The following is a 19,450-nucleotide window of genomic DNA, read 5'->3' on the forward strand; positions in this document are numbered from 1 at the left end:
TGGGCGGTTGGCTGAGGAGGAGGAGGGGGAGGAGGAGTAGGACACCGGACGAGCCAGAGCAGGACGAGGCACAGCAGGCGGCGCAGCAGGACGACCTTGTCCAGCAGCAGGCGGCGCAGTAGGACGACGACGACCAGCAGTAGGACGACGACGAAGCTCAGCAAACCACCTCAGGTTCTGGCGCCTCAGGTTCAAGGAGCATCTACCTGCAAGGTCCCGCAAGTCTGCCTTAGCGTCCCATACTTCGGGACAGGCGACCTCTGATTTGGCTGGATGGGGAGAGGCATGTAACTTTATGTTCTTCATTCTTGTTCAAAATCATAATATAAACTAATACTTTTTATTTATCACTTGGACAGGTCTTGGACGGTTGTGGATTATGATGGGGGTCATCGTCGCCTCCCCAATGGCATCTCCGGGCTGCTATGCAGGGAACACTTCCCTGGACTGGTTGAGTACGCTGGAGTAACGGGCCTAGCCTACACCTTCGACCACTACGCCGTCGCCCCTGATGCAGTAGACCGGGACGACCGGGAATTCAATAACAAGGCGGAGCGGGTGAAGCAAGAGCCGTGGGTAAGTCTTAGTATAATGTAAAATATGTCGCATTTGTTGCAAATTATTTAAATAATGTATGGATACATCATTTTTGTATGCAGGATTTCTTCAGATGCGAGGCTGGATACGAGGCTAGGGTGAATGTGGTGGCCACCACGAGCTGTAAGAAGCTCGTCGTGGACATGCACTATGAGGCCCGAATCCAGGCCATCGTCACCTACCACGGCTCCATCCTTGGGGAGAGGGTGACCAAGCAGCAAGCCCGAACCATGTCGTTGACCAGGGACCAGTACTTGCAGGTAAATCATGCATGTTTGGTACCAGTACTCCATGCATGAATTTTATTTTATCTTCTGATATGCACTTTACGTGTTTACTTTGTAGGTTATTCCACATTGGTGCGCCGCACATCCTCTGTGTTGGGAGCAGATGGTGGATAGGTGGTATTCGGCTGAGTGGGACGAGGCGCACAACGCTAGCCGAGAACGGCGTATGATGATGCAAGGTCCCTCCCATCACCAAGGCAGCCGGAGCCTGGGCCAATATGCCGAAGCATGGGTACACCCTCTTTTTTATTTAGGTATATAGCACTGGATTACATATTATTTCTAACTATCTTGTTGGTTTTCTTGCAGTCGGCGTCACATGGTGGCCGGCCTTGCTCCACCTTCTCGGCCTATGCTATGGCCCATAAGGGCAAGGTGATGTCCAACGTCACCTACAACTCGGATGACAGGCCCGAGGCCTACACCAACCCCGCCGTCTACAGCCGCCTTCATGACTACACCGCCATGGCACAAGAGGTCCATGGCCCAGAATATGATCCGAGCACCAAGCCGATCGACCCCGATGTGCTCATGAGGGTCGGAGGAAGCAAGAGACATGGGCGGTACTGGATTGCCGATGGGGCAATCGACTCGTCCTCCACTCCCACTCTGTCTCAGGTGAGAGCAAGGAGCACGGGCTCGAGTCCAGCCATATGACCTCGGCACGACAGCTCACAACTTCGCATACAACAACTCGAGGTTAGTGCTTCTGTAACTCGACCTTCCATGAGTTATATACCTTCTCTTTGAGTTACTATAACGTTGGCTTGTAATATTACAGACCCAACTAGAAGAAGAGAGGAGGGAACATCACGAGATAGAGGCATGGATGATGGCGGAACGAGAGGCGGAGCGGGCGGAGCGGGAGGCTCGCCTGGCAGATCATCAGAGGATGGCGGAGATGTTCCAGTACATGCAGAGCCTTGGCGCCACACAGGGTTTCGCTCCGCCACCTCCATTATTCCCTGCAGTTGACCCTGCTATCTTCCATACTCCTGTGAGTATCAATATTGTAGTTAGATGTTGGTAATGCATCTGGTATAACACATGCAATCTCTTCTCTGTGCAGGGCCAATCTGGGGCGGCATCCAACAACCCTCATGAAGGGTTCAGCCCAACGCAGCACCAGTCGAACCGCCCACCTCCATGAGAGTTATGTTTTCAGTGTTTAGACTTCAGAACTTGTGTTGAATACTTATGTTCTTGATACTTATGAGACTTATGAACTTGTGTTGAATAGTTATGTCAGAGCTTGAGACTTATGAGACTTATGTTTTTGATACTTATGTTTGCGTTGAGAACTTGGATATTTATGTTTGTGTTGGATATTTATGTTTGTGATGATATCTATGATATATGTGAAGTATATGTGGTATCTTTTGTTTGGATGGATGGAATTAAAAAACAAATAAAAAAGGTGTATACTGGTCACTTTGCCGAGTGTAACACTCGGCAAAGAGGTGCTTTGCCGAGTGTCAGGGTCATAACACTCGGCAAAGAACCAAGACCTGGGCACCGGTATAGGTTCTTTGCCGAGTGTAATGTCTATGGCACTCGGCAAAGAAGCACGCTTTGCCGAGTGCCATACCAAGCACTCGGCAAAGTACATGACATGGGGACCCCCTCTGGCGGATTCTTTGCCGAGTGCTGTCAGGCTGACACTCGGCAAAGGTAACTTCTTTGCCGAGTGTTGCAAGGGACACTCGGCAAAGACTCCATCTCCATCACCCTGTTGCCGCAACGCCTGCTTTTCTTTGCCGAGTGCTCTTTGGCACTGGGCAAACCACTTTGCCAAGTGCCCGAGAAAAAGTACTCGGCAAAGACTGCTTTGCCGATGCACTGTATGCTAAGCCCTCTTTGCCGAGTGCGACACTCGGCAAAGCCTTTGCCGAGTGTTTTTAAGGCTTTGCCGAGTGCTTCAGGCACTCGGCAAAGCCGGCGATTCCGGTAGTGATAACTTGAGGCCTGATTGAGGAGTTCAACATTGTGGTGACACAGCACTATAAAACAACCTGACTTATTTCCCACATATATAATATTATCTCTAGCAATCTTACATATTCTATCTTATATTTCAAACTCCACTTTGCAAATAGTTAATCTATAGTGTGAAAAGTGTAAAGCAGTTAATCTGTAGTGTGAAATAGTGCAAAACAGTGTTTTGCACGACCATATACACGACAAGTTTAGTTTAGCCTTTTTCTGACAAGCTTTTATGAAAATCTTGTGAGACTCTAGGATTACGTGCGGAGTAAGATAAATGGGTCCATATTGGTTAGGATCTAGAAAGTGACATATTCCTCTTATCATCATGAGACTCGGTTGATTCTGTGTTCACGTTGATTTTAGACGGTTTTTACCAAAGCAGTTATCAAAGAAACAGGATAAAAAACTAAACGTTTCATAGTTCGCAATAGCTTTTGGTAGCGAGAAGCTAGATTTAAGCTAAAACAAACAACCGAATAGTCTGCTGGTCATATCCTAATGGCATGCAGACACCACCCTTACCTTGTGGTTGTATTCACATAAAGTTTTGTGCAGGTCAAAGTACCAACAAGCATTGCTAGGGCAGCACTCTGCATTGAAACATCAATTCAATGAGCCATGTGAGATAAGGTATTCATGCACATACCGTTGTAGAGATTGGTTTCCACACTATAAAGAGGTGACGACGCTAGAAGGAAGGTTTCAAGAGTAAACCCTCGTGATACCATGATATATTGATGTTTAATATAACATAGCAAGTTTTTCTAGTAGGGACAATATGCATGTGTTGTTCATATATAGCATTAGACCTTCAAGGAGAAACTCACAAATCTAGCCAATTACAATATGTCTAAGGTATGATTTTGACACATTCTCGTCTAACTATTTATCGGTGTTTGGACCACGGGTCCTTAACCAACCAGTAATGTGTCGCGTGGCTGGCTCTAGATGTGTGCGAGATGACACAAGCAATTATCCTGGTTCAGGCTTCTCAAGGCCCTACTTCCAGCAGAGGGGATGAGGCTTATATTACTCGCACCATGGTGCCTACAGTAGGGGTTTACATGCACAGGGGGAGAGGGGAAGTCCCCAAGTCCCTAGAGATGATTGAGGCAAGTGCCAATATCTAAGACAGAGTGAGAAAGTAAGAACTCATCTACGTGTGTCCTCCTATCCCATGGAGGGACCACTACCCTATTTATACACCAAGGGGAGGGTCCGCAGTGAAGCTGAGTCTTGTATTCGAAGGAGAGATGCCCTAGCATCTGATGTGATGACGATCCATGAAGTAGATTCGTGCCCGCTGATTCTATGTAGAATGTCGGGGCTGAGGGGTTGTCCGTACGACCGAGCCCCCGAGGGAGAGGCTGCCCATGCCGTAGTGGTTGTAAACAGCATCGGGGTATGGGCCAAAGGCTGCTTACAGGGTGCGTCATCATCATGGCGCGTGATGACGTCGAGATTCCCTACAACGCTCATTGAGATCAGAGTCCCTATTTGGCGAGCTCGAGCGAGATGGAGAACTTGCCCGAGGACTGAGCCCGAGGTCAGACGAGGCAGAGCGGTTGTGCCCGAAGGCTCGTCTGCTCGGCTTGTCGCGTTAGGCGTCCCATTGGAGGGCGTCAGGCGGTGTGCACGCACTGTGATGTAGGCGTAATCATACCGCTGTGCTGGACGTGATTGTTGTCTTGTCTGATACTGTGTTTTGCTGCCACAGCGCGAGTTGGCACACACATTAAATGCACCTGTCCCCGCCCGTTTTGGGTGCCCTTGTCCTATTCGCTTAAGGCCGGCTCGGGCGAGACGAACTGGGCTGAGGCGGCTTCGGGCAAAGCGGAGCGAGTGGTGTCGACTTCAGGCGAGGTGGGGCCCTGCTCAAGGTGGGACACCCTTGGGGGATGTCTTGGTCTTATTATTGGTGTCTCTGTCGTCACCTTTTGGGAGTTCTGTCCTTTATTCCTCTAAGTGCGTTTGTTAGGGGAGTAATCAGGGTATCCCTAATTACTACCCCCGACAGTAGCCCCTGAGCCTTCCAAGGAAGTACTTCTGGTACTTGTTTGGAGGCTCTGCCGCTGGCCCACGGGCGTGCTGCTTTTTTGAGAGATAGGACATGTCTGTTTTCCGAGGGGTGCGCATGAGCGCACCCATCGGGTGTAGCCCCCGAGGCCTCGAAGGAGTGGTTGACTCCTTCAGGGGCTTTAATTCTTTGATCGGTCTCGTTTGATCTTTTGGTCAGACTGGGGGGACCTTTTTGCGAGGGTAGCCCCCGAGCATTTGCATAGAGCAATAGGTCGATCGAGGGATGTCTCGACTTTTGGTTCATATGCCCCTTCATCGCCTCTCCGCAAGGAGGAAGGGGGGATGCATCACGCTGTCCTTGATGGGCGACGAGCGTGACGTTTCCATTGAGCTGCTAATGGGAAATTCAAGCAGGGGTCTGAGCTCCTTTCGATTGGAGTCAGCTTGAGATCCGGATACATGCCCCAAAGGCTCCTACAGGTAATTCGCTTGGTCCCAGACCCGTTCGATGAGGTCCGAGGGCTCGATGCCTCCCTACGATGGGATACCGTCACGAATCGCTCTCGGGGGTTCTCGGATATGCCTTAAGATACCTTGGGTCGCAACCCGAGCCGAGGACGTGTACGGGCGTACCTATAGTCATCCCTGACTCTACGCTATGGGTGGTTTTGAAGCCCTTTCGAGGGGCCAAACTTTGAACCCCTGATCAGTATTGGGCTCAGGCCCTAAAGTCCTGAGGTAGTTCGTCTTATTCCTATTGAGGGTCGAGCCTTTGAACCTCTAAACAGTATCGCTTTTGCCTTTTTTCCTCCCGAAGCGACACATCGAGGTAGAATACGACTCCGATTCGCTGCTCCTTTTCTGAAGGGGTCACCCGAGGCAGATGACGCTTCTTTCTAGTTTGGTTGCCGAGGCGAGTAGGAGGTGGTATAGTCGAGGGGAGAGGGCGTACCTTTTGAGGCGGAGTGCGGAACAACGCTCAGCGTGTTTTTTCCTCAGAGGGGACATGGTCATTTAATGCGATGAGACGTTCTGCCTGCCAACCAACCGTTCGTGGCACATGTGCTCACGGGATTCGAAATGGCCGTCGTCCAGCCGCTTTTCGAATCACACCTTGGTGGCTCTGTCCATCCTATAAAGCTGACCGAGAGGGAGGGCTTCAGACCGTTACCTTTGCAGTCTCAATCCTTTGCCTTCAAATGTCGTTTTCACCTTCTGCCTAGAGAGCTCTTTGTCTTCTTCTCACCCTTCTGTTTATTTCAATGGCAGAAAAGATCATCGTCCTTCCTCCCCGCGACCCGTGGCCTATGTCTTCCATCACCAATGCAGATCTGGAAGCGCTGGTTGATGCCGACCTGCTCCGACATTGAACTATCGGCCCGTAGCCCGAGTAGATCGCGCCGCACAATGAGAAGGTGCCGAATCCGTTCACTCGCTAAATCGTTAGCTTCACCTCGTTCCATGAAAGGGGCTTTGGGGTTCCAGCGAGCCGCTTCATGCGAGCCTTGCCGCACTACTACGAGGTGGAGCTGCACAACTTCAACCCCAATTCCATCATGCAGGCAGCCATCTTCTCTGCCATCTGTGAGGGATTCCTGGGGATTGAGCCCCACTGGGACCTGTGGCTCCATCTCTTCCGTGCAGAGCCCTTCTCCCTCCCTAGCGAGGTGAGGAAGGTGCGCCACGCCGTCCGCGCCAGTGGCTGCATGCTCCAGCCGCTTAGATCGAGTGGTGCTGTACATCCCTGCCACCCTTACCTCGTCGAACAAGGGGTGGTAGAGCCTGTGGTTCTACCTCCGTAACAACGATGGGCGGCTGCCGGAGTTTACACACCGTGTCGTCCTCGGAGCGGAGGAGAAGTGGAGGTGGGGGCTGCAACGCGATCTCCAGACCCACCTGAAGTCGTTGCTAGAGGCGCTGCGGAAGCTTCAGGACTACAATCTCACCGCAGCTGGAGTTGTCGTGGCCTTCCATTGGTGGCGAGTGCTGCTGCTAGCCGACCGTCGACTCCGACTCGATGTGATGACCCTCGAGGGATTCGTGGAAAGTTCTTGGATGGCCTCGGACGCCCTCTCCACTGACAAACTTCTCCAGCAGGTGAAGGGAACAGTGGGGAAGGCAGATTATTCTGCCGTAGTGCTGATGCGCCCCGAGCAGGGCTATGTGTTCTTGGCGAGTCTTTTGTTTTTGTTTTTATCTTTAGCTTCTTCTTTTTTGTCCCAGTCTTACCTTCTTGTCTCTCAACAGGAACTCCGGGGCTTCCTAACCGCCCGACCCCCGGTCCCAGAGGATGCGGCGGCCAATGAGGTGCACTGGCTGGCAGCCAAAGAGCAGAAGCAGAAGAAGGATGAGGCGAAGAGGCGAGCCCGCAAGAAGATGGTGGCCCATGATGTGATGGAGAAGTGTTGCAGAGTGCAGGCGAGGGAGGGGCTCCCGCTCGAGTCCTCTCCCAAAACTGAGGTGGAGGAGGATGACGATAATGATGACGACGAGGGGATGGAGGTCCACGAGGGCTTCAGCCCCCAGGCCAGGTTCAGTTCCGTGCCAGCCTCCATGGATCCTTCTGACGGCGCAGCCCCTCCCTTGTAGGGGCTGGCAGCGTCCTTGTCCGGGGTGTGGGTATTTGCCGAGCCTGCTCCCGTCCCTGCCAAGATGGAAGAGGCAGAGGTCGTGGAGGGGGAAGTCGTACCTCTTCCCGTGGAAGTCATCATCGTCCCTATGGGTGCGCCGACGGGGTCGCCTTAGCAGCCTCCCGCTGGAGGGAACACAGAGGACGGGCCTATCACTCCCCCTCATGTTGTTGTCCCGGGGCCCGTAGTGGCCCCAGCTATTGTCCCGCCCTCGGCCCCCGCGCCGAGGGTTGCAGAAAAGGTGACCATTGCCCCGCCTTTGTCATTGGTGGGGCAGTAGGAGCCAAGGATCCGGAGGACAAGGCGTCAGTTTTTACCTATCTCTGGGTACGTATTCATAATGCAGGAAAGTCTACTTGTGTACCATCTTTCTTTTTGACAGTCGTTTCTGTTTTTTGCACCAAGCACCGGGCCGACACGCCAATCTCTACTGCCACTAAGGCAGTGAAGTGCGGCATGGGGACGTCTGCAGGGGCCTTGTCTCACCCCCCTTCTATCCAGGAAGCATCTCAACAAGTTGCTAGGGTGGCAGTACCCGTTCCCGGGGCACCGGTCGAGCTCAACATAGCTGCGACTGAGGTGGCTCCCGCACGTCCGGTGTCGCCGACTAGGGCCATCGTCGTCTCCTCTGAGGATGAGGCAGAGGCTGCGCCGTGTGCCACGACGCCCATAGTCTCCGACCTCCTGCACGCTATGCCCGACACCTCCGAAGTTGCACCGAGCTCAAGGACAGGGCACGTAGAGGGGGCCAGCACCTCGGAGGGGCCGTGGAAGATACCCTTCAGGCCATTGCTTAGCGACCTGATAATCGTCGAGCCCCCCATCGTGGGGGTTACCGTTCATCTTGTCCGCTCCGGGCTGAACACCTCGTTCCAGTCAAAGGCGCCCCTAGCGTGGGTGTCTACCGAGGGTGACCCATACTTCATCCTCAACGACATCGACGAGTGGGATGCCTAGGCCGAGTTCTAGGCACAGGGCCATGTAAGGGCATTGACCTTTTCTTTGCCGAGGTTGCTTGTCCCTTAGCATGCAGCGATGGAAGTTTCATTTCTTTACATGATCTCATGTTGCGGTCGATTGCTAAGTCCATTTCCTCCGCCACGAACGGGGGTCTAGGAAGCGTTGTAGCCTCACCAGGCCACACTGCTTCGGTCAAACGAGCAGTTGGCTCAGAGGAGCGCCGAAGTGGCTGACCTAACGTCCCGGCGCGTGGGACTAAAGGAGGAGGGTGCGGTAGACTGTGAGGAGGCCCGTCGACTGAGGGTTGAGGTCCTTGGTCTGAAGGCAGTGGCAGACCACCATGAAGAGGTGCTGCGACGGGCGCAGGAGGGCCTCCAGGCAATGACAGAGGAACGTAACTCCCTTGTCAAGTCTCTGGAGGATGAACGGTCCTCGAGTCGGGCTCTAGGCGCCCGTATAGAAGGTGTGTTGCTGTCGTCTTGTTTTCGCTTTTCGGGTTCGGCTCTTTGTCTTATCTTGTCTTGATCCCTTCATCCACTTTCCAGGTCTTGAGAAGAGTCTAAAGGGTGCAGCCCGAACCATGGAGCAATAGGGGGTCGAGCTGAGGGAGGTGTCCGAGGCGGTGGCGGACCACTTTTGAGACCTCGATGTGGTGGGCGTGCCTCGAGGTGGACCATGTGGCCTTGCATGCAAGCCCCAGGTGACTTTGTACGGGGTGAGCTCCGCGGGGCCATCCACCACAGGGTGAAACGGGCCCTAGCGGTAGTCGCTTCCCACTACGAGATTGACCTAGAGCGGGTGTGCGACGGCTTTGTGCTCCCCGATGAGCCCGAGCTGGTTGCTGCCGAAGGGCAGAGGCTGATGGACGTCGTCGAGGGGCTAGGGACCTTGCTAGGTTATCACTTCGAGGACGAGGCGTTGCCTATTCCCTCGTCGCCTGCGGTTGTCGAGCCTCCTGTGGGACCTCCTCCATCTGCGTGAAAGATGACCCTAGCCCTACGAGGAATTATCAATCTTTTTGTAATATATGCTAAGACTCTTTGTAGATACTAAGTGTTTAAACTCGTATCCTTTTGTTGTGTGTTTTTTCCGCTGTTTTGTGCCTTTTCCTTAGTCCTACCGTGGTGTCCCCATTAGAACGCGAGTTTCCCTTTGGGGAGAGAGTAGTGAGTGAGGAAACCGTATCCCTGAGGCATAGGTGTTCTAGTGGCTCGTCTATTCTTCCTTAGTCAGGACGGCCTCTGTTCCTAGGGGCTTCCACGTTACAACTTAGGGCGAGGCTATGAAACATGTTCATTTTTCAAAACTGCGAGAGAAAAGGCAACATAGAGGAGGGGTTCCCCCTTCTAGCCCCCTAGGGAAGCTCGGTTTTGAAAGCAAGGCCGAGCCTCTTTTGAGAACCATTCATTATTAATTATGCAAACATAGTACAACTAGGCCTAGACCAGTATGCCTAAGGGTAAAAGCGACGTAGCTGCTCAATATTCCAGGCATTGTCGTAGATTTCTCCTTTCTCGTTGCAGAGCATGTATGTTCTCGGCTTCAGCACCATGGCAATGATGAAGGGTCCTTCCCAGGGGGGAATGAGCTTGTGGCATCCTTGGTTGTCTTGTCATAGCCGAAGCACCAGGTCACCTTCCTAGAACCCCCGGGGTCAGACGCACCGTTCGTGGTAGCGTCGTAGGGGTTGTTGATATTTTGCTGAGTGAAGGAGAGCTACGTCCCGAGCTTCGTCCAACTGGTCCAGAGAGTCTTCACGACTGACTTGATTGTTGCGTTCGTTGTACGCCTGTAGCCTCGGGGAACCATACTCTAGGTCAGTGGGTAGGATAGCCTCGGCCCCATAGACCAGGATGAATGGTGTGAACCCCATGGCTTGGCTCGGAGTAGTCCTTAGGTTCCAGATCACTGAAAGGATCTCAGCGAGCCATCGCCTGCCGAACTTGTTTAGGTCATTGAAGATCCTCGACTTTAGGCCCTGTAGGATCATGTCGTTGGCACGCTCTACTTGCCCGTTGCACCTCGGGTGTGCCACTACTAACCAATCTACACAGATGTGATGGTCGCTGCAGAAGCTGAGGAACTTCTTCCCTATGAACTAGGTGCCGTTGTCGGTGATGATTGAGTTGGGGACCCCAAAGTGATGAATGATATCCATGAAGAATGTGACCGCCTGCTCGAATTTAATGTTGTTGAGGGGTCAGACCTCGATCGACTTGGAGAATTTGTCGATGGCGACCATCAGGTGCGTGAAGTCCCCAGGTGCCTTGTGTAGAGGACCGATGTGATCCAATCCCCACACCACAAATGGCCACGTTATTGGAATCATCTGAAGGGCCTGAGCTAGCATGTGCGTCTGCTTTGTGTAGAACTGGTAGCCTCGGCAGGACTGCATGATCCTGATAGCATTCGCTACTGCAGTCGGCCAGTAGAACCCTTGCCTGAAGGCGTTGCTGACGAGGGTCTGGGGCATCGCGTGGTGCTCGCATGCCACCAAGTGGATTTCTCCTAGCAACTCCTTCCCTTAGCTGATTGGTATACACCGTTGAAATATTCCCAAGGGGCTACTTCGGTACAACTCCTTTTCTTCTCCTATCAGCACAAAGGTCTTTTCTCGGCGGGCGAGGCATCGGGCCTTGGTCTTCCCTAGAGGGAGTTCTCCCCGAAGGAGATATTCTAGGTAAGGTGCCCTCTAGTCCAAGGCTGGAGCGGCTCGGTCATCGTCGTCATCGATCTACATAGCCTCGAGTCCATTGGTCGGGGGCGAGCTTGGATGCCTCCTTGGGCATTACCGAGGGTTTGAATATGTCCCTGGCGAAGACGTTTGGGGGACCATGGTTCGCCCTAAGGTGATTTTCGCTAGTTCATCAGCTACCTCGTTGTACCGGCTTGCGACGTTGTTGAGCTCCAGGCCGAAAAATTTATCTTTGAGGCGCCGAACTTCCTCGCAGTAACCCTCCATCCTCGCGTCATGACAGCTTGAGTTTTTCATCACTTGGTCAATGACAAGCTGGGATCCCCTCAGACGTCGAGGCGTCTGACCCCTAGCTCGATGGCGATGCGCAAACCATTGACCAAGGCTTCGTACTTAGCGACGTTGTTGGACGCAGCAAAGTGGAGATGCACGACATATTGCAGATGTACGCTGAAGGGTGAGATAAAAAGCAATCCAGCGCCTGCCCCAGTTTTCATCAGTGATCCATCAAAGTACATGGTCTATAACTCGGCTTGGATCGGAGCCGTTGGTAACTAGGTATCAGTCCATTCAGCCAAAAAGTCAGCCAGGGCTTGGGATTTGACGGCCTTCTTGGGGGCGAACGAGAGAGCCTCTCCCATGAGTTCGATGGCCAACATGGCTACCCCACCTGAGGCTTCCCTATTCTGGACGATCTCTCACAAAGGAAAAGACAATATCACCGTTACAGGATGGGACTCGAAATAATGACACAATTTTCTTCTAGTTAGGATCACCGCGTACATCAGCTTCTAGACTTGTGGGTAGCGCACCTTTGTTTCTGACAGCACCTCGCTAACGAAGTACACCGGCCTTTGGACCAGCAAGGTGTGTCCTTCCTCCTTTCTTTCTACCATGATAGCGGCGCTGACCACCTAGGTGGTTGCGGCTACGTAGAGTAAAAGGGGCTCCCCTTCATCCGGGGATATTAGGATGGGAGCGTCAGAGAGAAGCTTCTTGAGGTTCTTAAGGGCCTCTTCGACTTTGGGTGTCCAAGCGAAGCGCTCGGTCTTCCTCAAGAGATGATATAGGGGCAGGCCCTTCTCGCCGAGTCGCGAGATGAAGCGGCTCAGGGCCACGAGGCATCCCATGACCCGCTGAACCCCCTTGACATCTTTGATGGGCCCCATGTTAGTAATGGCCGAGACCTTCTCCGGGTTGGCTTCGAGATTATGAACCCTAAGAGCATGCCTCAGGGGACACCAAAGACACACTTTTCAGGGTTAAGTCGAACGTTCTTGGCTCGTAGACAAGCAAATGCAGTCTCTAGGTCGGCGACAAGGTTGTCGACCTTCCTAGTTTTAACCACTATATCATCGACATAGGCCTCAATCGTGGAGCCTATGTGGTCGCCGAACACGTGGTTCATGCAATGTTGATACGCGGCTCCTGTGTTGCGCTGCCCGAAGAGCATGGTTGTGTAACAATATATGCCCTACGGGGTGATGAAGGAGGTCGCAAGATGGTCGGACTCTTTCATCCAGATTTGGTGGTAGCCCGAGTACGCATCAAGGAAGGAAAGTGTTTTGCACCCTGCAATAGAGTCTATGATCTAATCTATTTGAGGAAGAGGATAAGGAACTTTCAGACATGCATTATTTAAACCAATGTAGTCTACACACATCCTCCATTTCCCTCCCTTTTTCCTAACTAATACAGGGTTTGCTAACCACTCTGATGGAATACTTTCTTGATGAACCCATCCGCCAATAGCTTGTGGACCTCTTCCCCAATGACCCTGCATTTATCCTTGTCGAATCGGCGCAGGGGTTGCCTCACCGGTCTGGAGTTGGCTCGGAAGTCCAAGGAGTGCTCGGCGACTCCCAATGGTATGCTCGGCATGTCCGAGGGACTCGACGCGAATACTTCATGTGAAGAAAGTCGACGAGCACTGCTTCCTATTTGGGCTCAAGCTGAGAGCCCATCCGCAATGCCTTCTCCCTAGAGCTACTAGGGTCGAGGGGGACAGTCTTCATGGCTTCGGTCGGCTCGAAGTTGTTGGTGTGCTTCTTGGCGTCGGGCACCGCTCCAGCGAGGTTCTCTAGATCGGCAATGAGAGCCTCTGAGTTAACGAGCGCCTCGGCATATTCAACACATTCGACGTCACACTCATAGACATGGCGGTAAGTGGAGCCGACGATGATGATGCCCATGGGCCCAGGCATCTTTAGTTTCAAGTACTTGTAGTTTGGGACGGCCATGAACCTAGCGTAACATGGCCGCCCGAGCACAACATGGTACATACCTCGAAACCCTACCACCTCAAACATGAGGGTTTCCTTTAAGTAATTAGTGGGGGTCCCCAAGCAGATAGGCAGATCAATCTGCCTGAGGGGATGCACCCTCTTGCGTGGGGTGATGCCGTGGAAAGGTGCGGCCCCGAGTCGAATCTGAGATCGCCCGACCCCTAGGAGATCCAGAGTGTCTGCATAGATGAGGTTGAGGCTGTTGCCTCCATCCATGAGCACCTTTGTGAGGCACGTGTTGCCTATGATGGGGTCGATAATGAGTGGATATTTCCTAGGGTTCGGGACGTGGTCCGGGTGGTCATTCCAGTTGAAGGTGATGGCGCGATCCAACCAGTCTATGGACCGGGGTTGCTGCTTCAACCGAGAAGACTTCCCGGTGCTCCGGCTTGCGTTTCCTTGAGGACATGTTGACAATGTCCCCTAAAGATTATGTAGCAGTTATGCACATCGGGGAAGCCATCAACCTTGTTGTCGTCGTCTCCGGTATCGGGGGACTTCCTGTTTCCTCCCTCCGTGGAGGGGCTAGGCTTGTTGTAGAAGCGCTAGAGCATGTCACATTCGCCGAGGGTGTGCTTGACCGGGCCCTTATGATAAGGGCACGACTCCTTCAACATTTTGTCGAAGACCCCTGGCCCCCCTTGGGGGACCCGAGGATTGCGTTTTTCCGTAGTGACAACGAGCTCGGTGACGAGGGCCTCGAGCGGGCCCTACTGTGTTTTTTCTTCCTTTTGCCCTTCTTCGGGTTACGTGGGACAGATGCCTAGGGGGCACCCTCCTTTCGCTTCACATCCCCTTTGTCCTTGTGGAAAAGGGCCTCGACTGCCTCCTGCCCCAAAGCGAACTTCATGTCGATGTCCATTAGTTCGTTGGCCTATGTTGGGGTCTTGCGACCCAACTAGCTGACCAGGTCCCGGTAGGAGGTGCCCGCGAGGAAAGCCCCTATGACATCGGAGTTGGTGACGTTGGGGAGCTCAATGCACTGTTTTGAGAACCTGTGGATGTAATCGTGGATTCTTTCATCGGATTTCTGTCGGCAGCTTTGGAGGTCCCAAGAGTTTCGCGCGTGAAAGTACGTGCCCTAGAAGTTCCCTCCGAAGACCCGGACCAGGTCTTCCCAGTCATGGATTTGTGCTGGCGAGAGCTGCTCGAGCCATGCTCGGGCAGAGTCGGAGAGAAAGAGAGGGAGGTTCCGAATAGTGAGATTGTCATCACTCGTTCCCCTGAGCTGGCAAGCGAGCCGATAATTCACGAGACATAGCTCCAGCTTCGTTTCTCCTGAATAAAACTTGGTGATAGTAGCCAGGGCCTAGAACTGAGGCGGGAATGGTGCCCTGTGGATGGCCTTGCTGAAGACTTGGGGGCCTGGTGGCTTAGGAGAAGGACTTCAGTCCTCCTAGCTATCGTAGCGTCTGCCTCGCTAAGGCTGGTAGCCAAATGTTTCACGCTGCCAGGTGTGTCCACCAAGACGGTCATGGACCGCATGTGGTTGGCGATTGTCTCGGAGACAGTCATGCATCGTGGGTGCCCTCTGCATGGTATGCGCAGAATGCACCGAGGCTTCCTTCTCGAAGCGAGAGGGCCCTGGCTGGAGGCTCGAAGCGGGTCCCTAGAGCCAAGAGGCCAAACTCTCGGCCTACTGGACCGTAGCGCATTCTAGAAGCCCCAGAAGTTCGTCGTGGATGAAGTGTCCCTCGGTGGTGGAGGGCTCCAACATGGTGCAGAGTAGGAGCGCAGCCGCTGCTAGGATTTGGCTCACTCGGTTGAGGGCGGGGGCTCGGTAGAGTCGACGTCTTCCTCCAAAGCCTTCGCCCATGCACCTCTGTCGAGGGCTTTGCCCACGTCCTCTCCCTCCAAAGCCTATCGCAGTTGCTGCAGGCGTTGCTGTTCTTCCACAAGCTTGTCGTGCAACTCCCGGAGTTGCTCGAGGTGAGCCTCATGGCTCCCCGGTGGGGTCTGGGTCCCGTCTGGGTTGTGCGATGGAGGTTGGTCGCCCTCTTATGGCATGCCAAGGTGATCTCCTTCCTCGGGGAGCCCTGAGTCGACGTAGAAGCACTCCCGAGTCGGATCATAGCCTTCATCACCGGAGCTGTAACCCTTCGAGCTTTCGAAGAGCATCCCATCACATGTGTATAGGAACTGCACCATGGACTCAGGGTCCCTCAGCCCGGAGAAATCCAAGGCGTAGTTTGGGCCATCTTCTTCCTTGGAGTCCAAGCACCTGGAGGGGAATGGTAGCCCGGCATACATCTGAGCATCGTAGCTGGTGTCATAACATGGTTGGAAGGGGATGGGGTTGAACATAGATGGTTCTCCTTCTTCTCCTACCATGTCTCTCCAAGGAGCATCCGGCTCCTCCCGACCCGTGGGTGGGAGGGCAGGTGCCGCTGAGACACCTTGCTCGACACCGTGGGGGAATGGTGATTCCCCCATTGGAGCAGGCGGTGCCAGGAATGTTGGCGCAGGCGCTCGAGGTGAAATGTTGATGCTGGCCAAGTCCCTTGAGAGAGACTCAATGCTGTCATCATTCCCGGTGGCATCTTCTGCGCACAGAGTGCCCCGTGGGGCACGATTCTGGTTACTCCGTCTTTGCCTCCTGCAACGAGAAGGGTGGTGGCGAGAGCTTTGATCCTCTAGAGGGGCAGGCGGGAGGAGTACCAAGTCGTACTCGATGCTGAGAGACATGAACTCAAGACTCCTGAACCTGATCATCATCCCGAGCATGAGTGGGTGGTGAGAATCTGCCATCTAAAGCGCTGGCGATTATTAGGGACGTTTCACACGACTACCCCCTACCTAGCGCGCCAATTGTCGGTGTTTGGACCGTGGGTCCTTAATCAACCAGTAATGTGCCGCGTGGCCGGCTCTAGATGGTGTGCGAGATGACACAAGCGATTATCCTGGTTCGGGCTTCTCGAGGCCCTACTTCCAGTAGAGGGCATGGGGCTTATATTACTCACACCATGGTGCCTGTAGTAGGGGTTTACAAACATAGTAGGAGAGGGGAAGTCCCCAAGTCCCTAGAGATGATTGAGGCAAGTGCCAATATCTAAGATAGAGTGAGAAAGCAAGAACTCGTCTACGTGTGTCCTCCTGTCCCATGGAGAGAACACTACCCTATTTATACACCAAGGGGAGCGTCTACAGTGAAGTTGAGTCTTGTATTCGAAGGAGAGATGCCCTGGCGTCTGATGTGACGGTGATCCATGTAGCAGATTCGCGCCCGATGAATCTACGTAGAATCCCGGGGCCGAGGGGTTGTCCATACGCCCGAGCCCCCGAGGGAGAGGCCGCCCATGCTATAGTGGTTGTAAACAGCGTCGGGGTATGGGCCAAAGGCTGCTTACAGGGTGCGTCATCATCCTGTCGTGTGATGACGTCGAGATTCTCTGCAGCGCTCATTGAGATCAGAGTCCCTATTTGGTTGATGCAGAAGTCTTCCCGAGGCGCTGGCCGAGCCATGCGCTACAGTCGGGCAGAGTGGCTGTCTGCAGGATTCGCGGCAGTCGGTGGCCGAGGCTGAGCTCAGGCAAGATAGAGAATTTTCCCGGAAACTAAGCCCGGGGTCGGGGCAAGGCAGAGTGGTTGCGCCTGAAGGCTAGTTTGCTCGGCTTGTCGCTTTAGGCGTCCCATCGGAGGGCGTCAGGCAGTGTGCGCGCACTGTGATGTAGGCGTAATCATACTGTTGTGCTGGACGTGATCGTTGTCTTGTCGGCTACTGTGTTTTGCTACCACAACGCGGGTTGGCGCACACATTAAATGCACCTGTCCCTCGCCTGTTTTCGAGTGCCCTTGTCCTTCGCTTGAGGTCGGCTCAGGTGAGACGCACTGGGCTGAGGCGTCTTCGGGCAAAGCAGAGCGAGTGGTGTCGTCCTCAGGCAAGGTGGGGCCCTACTCGAGGTGGGACACCCTTGGGGGACGTCTTGTTTTATTATCGGTGGTTCTTTTGTCACCATTCGGGAGTTCCGTCCTTTATTCCTCTGAGTGCGTTTGTTAGGGGAGTAATTAGGGTGTCCCTAATTACTGCCCCGACACTATTGGTGCTCTTTATGGTTGAAATGTCGAGGGGTTAATGCTCGCGATAGTTTTCAAGAGGTTCACCAAGAGACTTGGTGAATGGTTCATACTGCATCATGGTTGAGTTTTAGCGACCCTTATTAGGTACGAACTGTTGGTTGCTAAAAGTTGTGGACCGACAGTTGGTCGCTAAACCAATGGTGGGTCATTATAGAGGTCGTTGGGGACTAATGGCCGGTCGCTATAGAGGTAGGGTTCCCAATCGATCCTTATAGCCTGATCTGTAGATGTTAGGTACTAAAATAAAACAATTAAAAGATTGGCCGAATAAATTGTAGAAAAGAAAATGGAACCGTAGAAAAGAAAAACACATTGATTGCATAAATTGTAGAAAAGAAAAAATATATAGAAAGAAAAAAAATCATGGTTTGAACATTGAACTTATATGGCTTAGAAGTTAGGGACTTAACCAACTAGACTAGATCTGGATCTATTTTTTATTGTGTTTGGTTTTTTATTTATTTACAAAGGCACATCTCAGTTCATCACACCCGCCACGAAGTCCATCTAAGAGAAAACGTTACCACATCACCACATGCAGCCGCCACGAGAAGACGTTTGCCTGTTGCTCGATCCCGATCCCGACGCTCATCGCGGCCCCATCCCTCCCGTGGGTGGCGGTCCCATCCTGCCGGCCGGTGGTTTTGTGTTTATATTTGTGGTGGTTTTGTGTGTAGGCTAATGTGGTTTTGTGTTTATATTTGTTCACTAGTTAGTTGCCTGTGCGTTGCTACGGTTTTTTCGTATCATATAGATAGACATCGTTTAAATGAAACACTTATCCAAACACAATTATATTTTATATTTTTAAATTCTTAGTATTTTTAAAATTTCTATCCTTTAATAACCGAACCGAACCTGCACTATAGTGGCCGAGCAGTATATATTTGGCGAGGTGACACCAAAACAAGAAGCAGGTAGATACATCCCAAATGGTAACACAATAAAATACAAATCTCTACTACTCTATAAGATAGTAGAGTGGGCGTCCACCTTTTTTGGTGAAGCACGCCATGCCCCCGCCCCGCCCCGCCTGACATCATCAGCGTCTCCCGCTATCCCCGCTCTGTACCGCTCGCTACTGCAATCCCAGCCCGGCCATCCCACGCCCGCGCCGTCGATAGCTATCCTCCTCGCCTCGCGTCCACCACCTCCTCCTCGCCCCGCATGCTGATATCTGGGGAGATCTCTCCCCACATGTGGCGGAAGGTCCGCCACCTCACCTCCCTCCCGCACCCGCGCCGTCAATGGAAGGTCCGCCAGATCTCCTCGTCCTTCATGCGCCGATTCGCTGAGGTCTACGCCACCATGGGGGAGGACGACAAGGGCGTCGTCGAGCGTTGTGCCAGGAAGCAGCTCCTCACCACCGGCTTCCACCGGCAGCTCCTCACCACCGGCAGGAAGCAGCTCGTGGAGATGCTCAAGCGGTCACCCTACTTCCTCTCCACCTGCGTCCACCTCTAGGTCCGAGCGGGCGAGCGATCCAACGAGGCACCGGTCTCCCCATCAAGGTAACCTAGATTTTCTCCTATTCCCACCAAATATTGCATCGGTTACTACATCGCACATGGAAATAGGAGCAAATTCTTTGGGTTTTGTCGGTTGAGAGTTGCTGGTGTGCTCACCTTGTGTATGTCCAAACTCTACTACTCTATAAGATAGTAGAGTGGGCGTCCACCTTTTTTTTGGTGAAGCACGCCACGCCCCCACCCTGCCCCACCTGACATCATCAGCGTCTCCCGTAATCCCCGCCCTCTAGCGCTATCCCCGCTCTCTACCGCTCGCTACCGCAATCGCTGCCCGGCCATCCCACGCCCGCGCCGTCGATGGCTATCCTCCTCGCCTTGCGTCCGCCACCTCCTCCTCGCCCCACATGCTGCTATCTGGGGAGATCTCTCCCCACATGCGGTGGAA

This window comes from Zea mays, chromosome 9, assembly GCF_902167145.1.
Source record: "Zea mays cultivar B73 chromosome 9, Zm-B73-REFERENCE-NAM-5.0, whole genome shotgun sequence".
In the NCBI taxonomy this organism is placed as follows: domain Eukaryota; kingdom Viridiplantae; phylum Streptophyta; class Magnoliopsida; order Poales; family Poaceae; genus Zea; species Zea mays.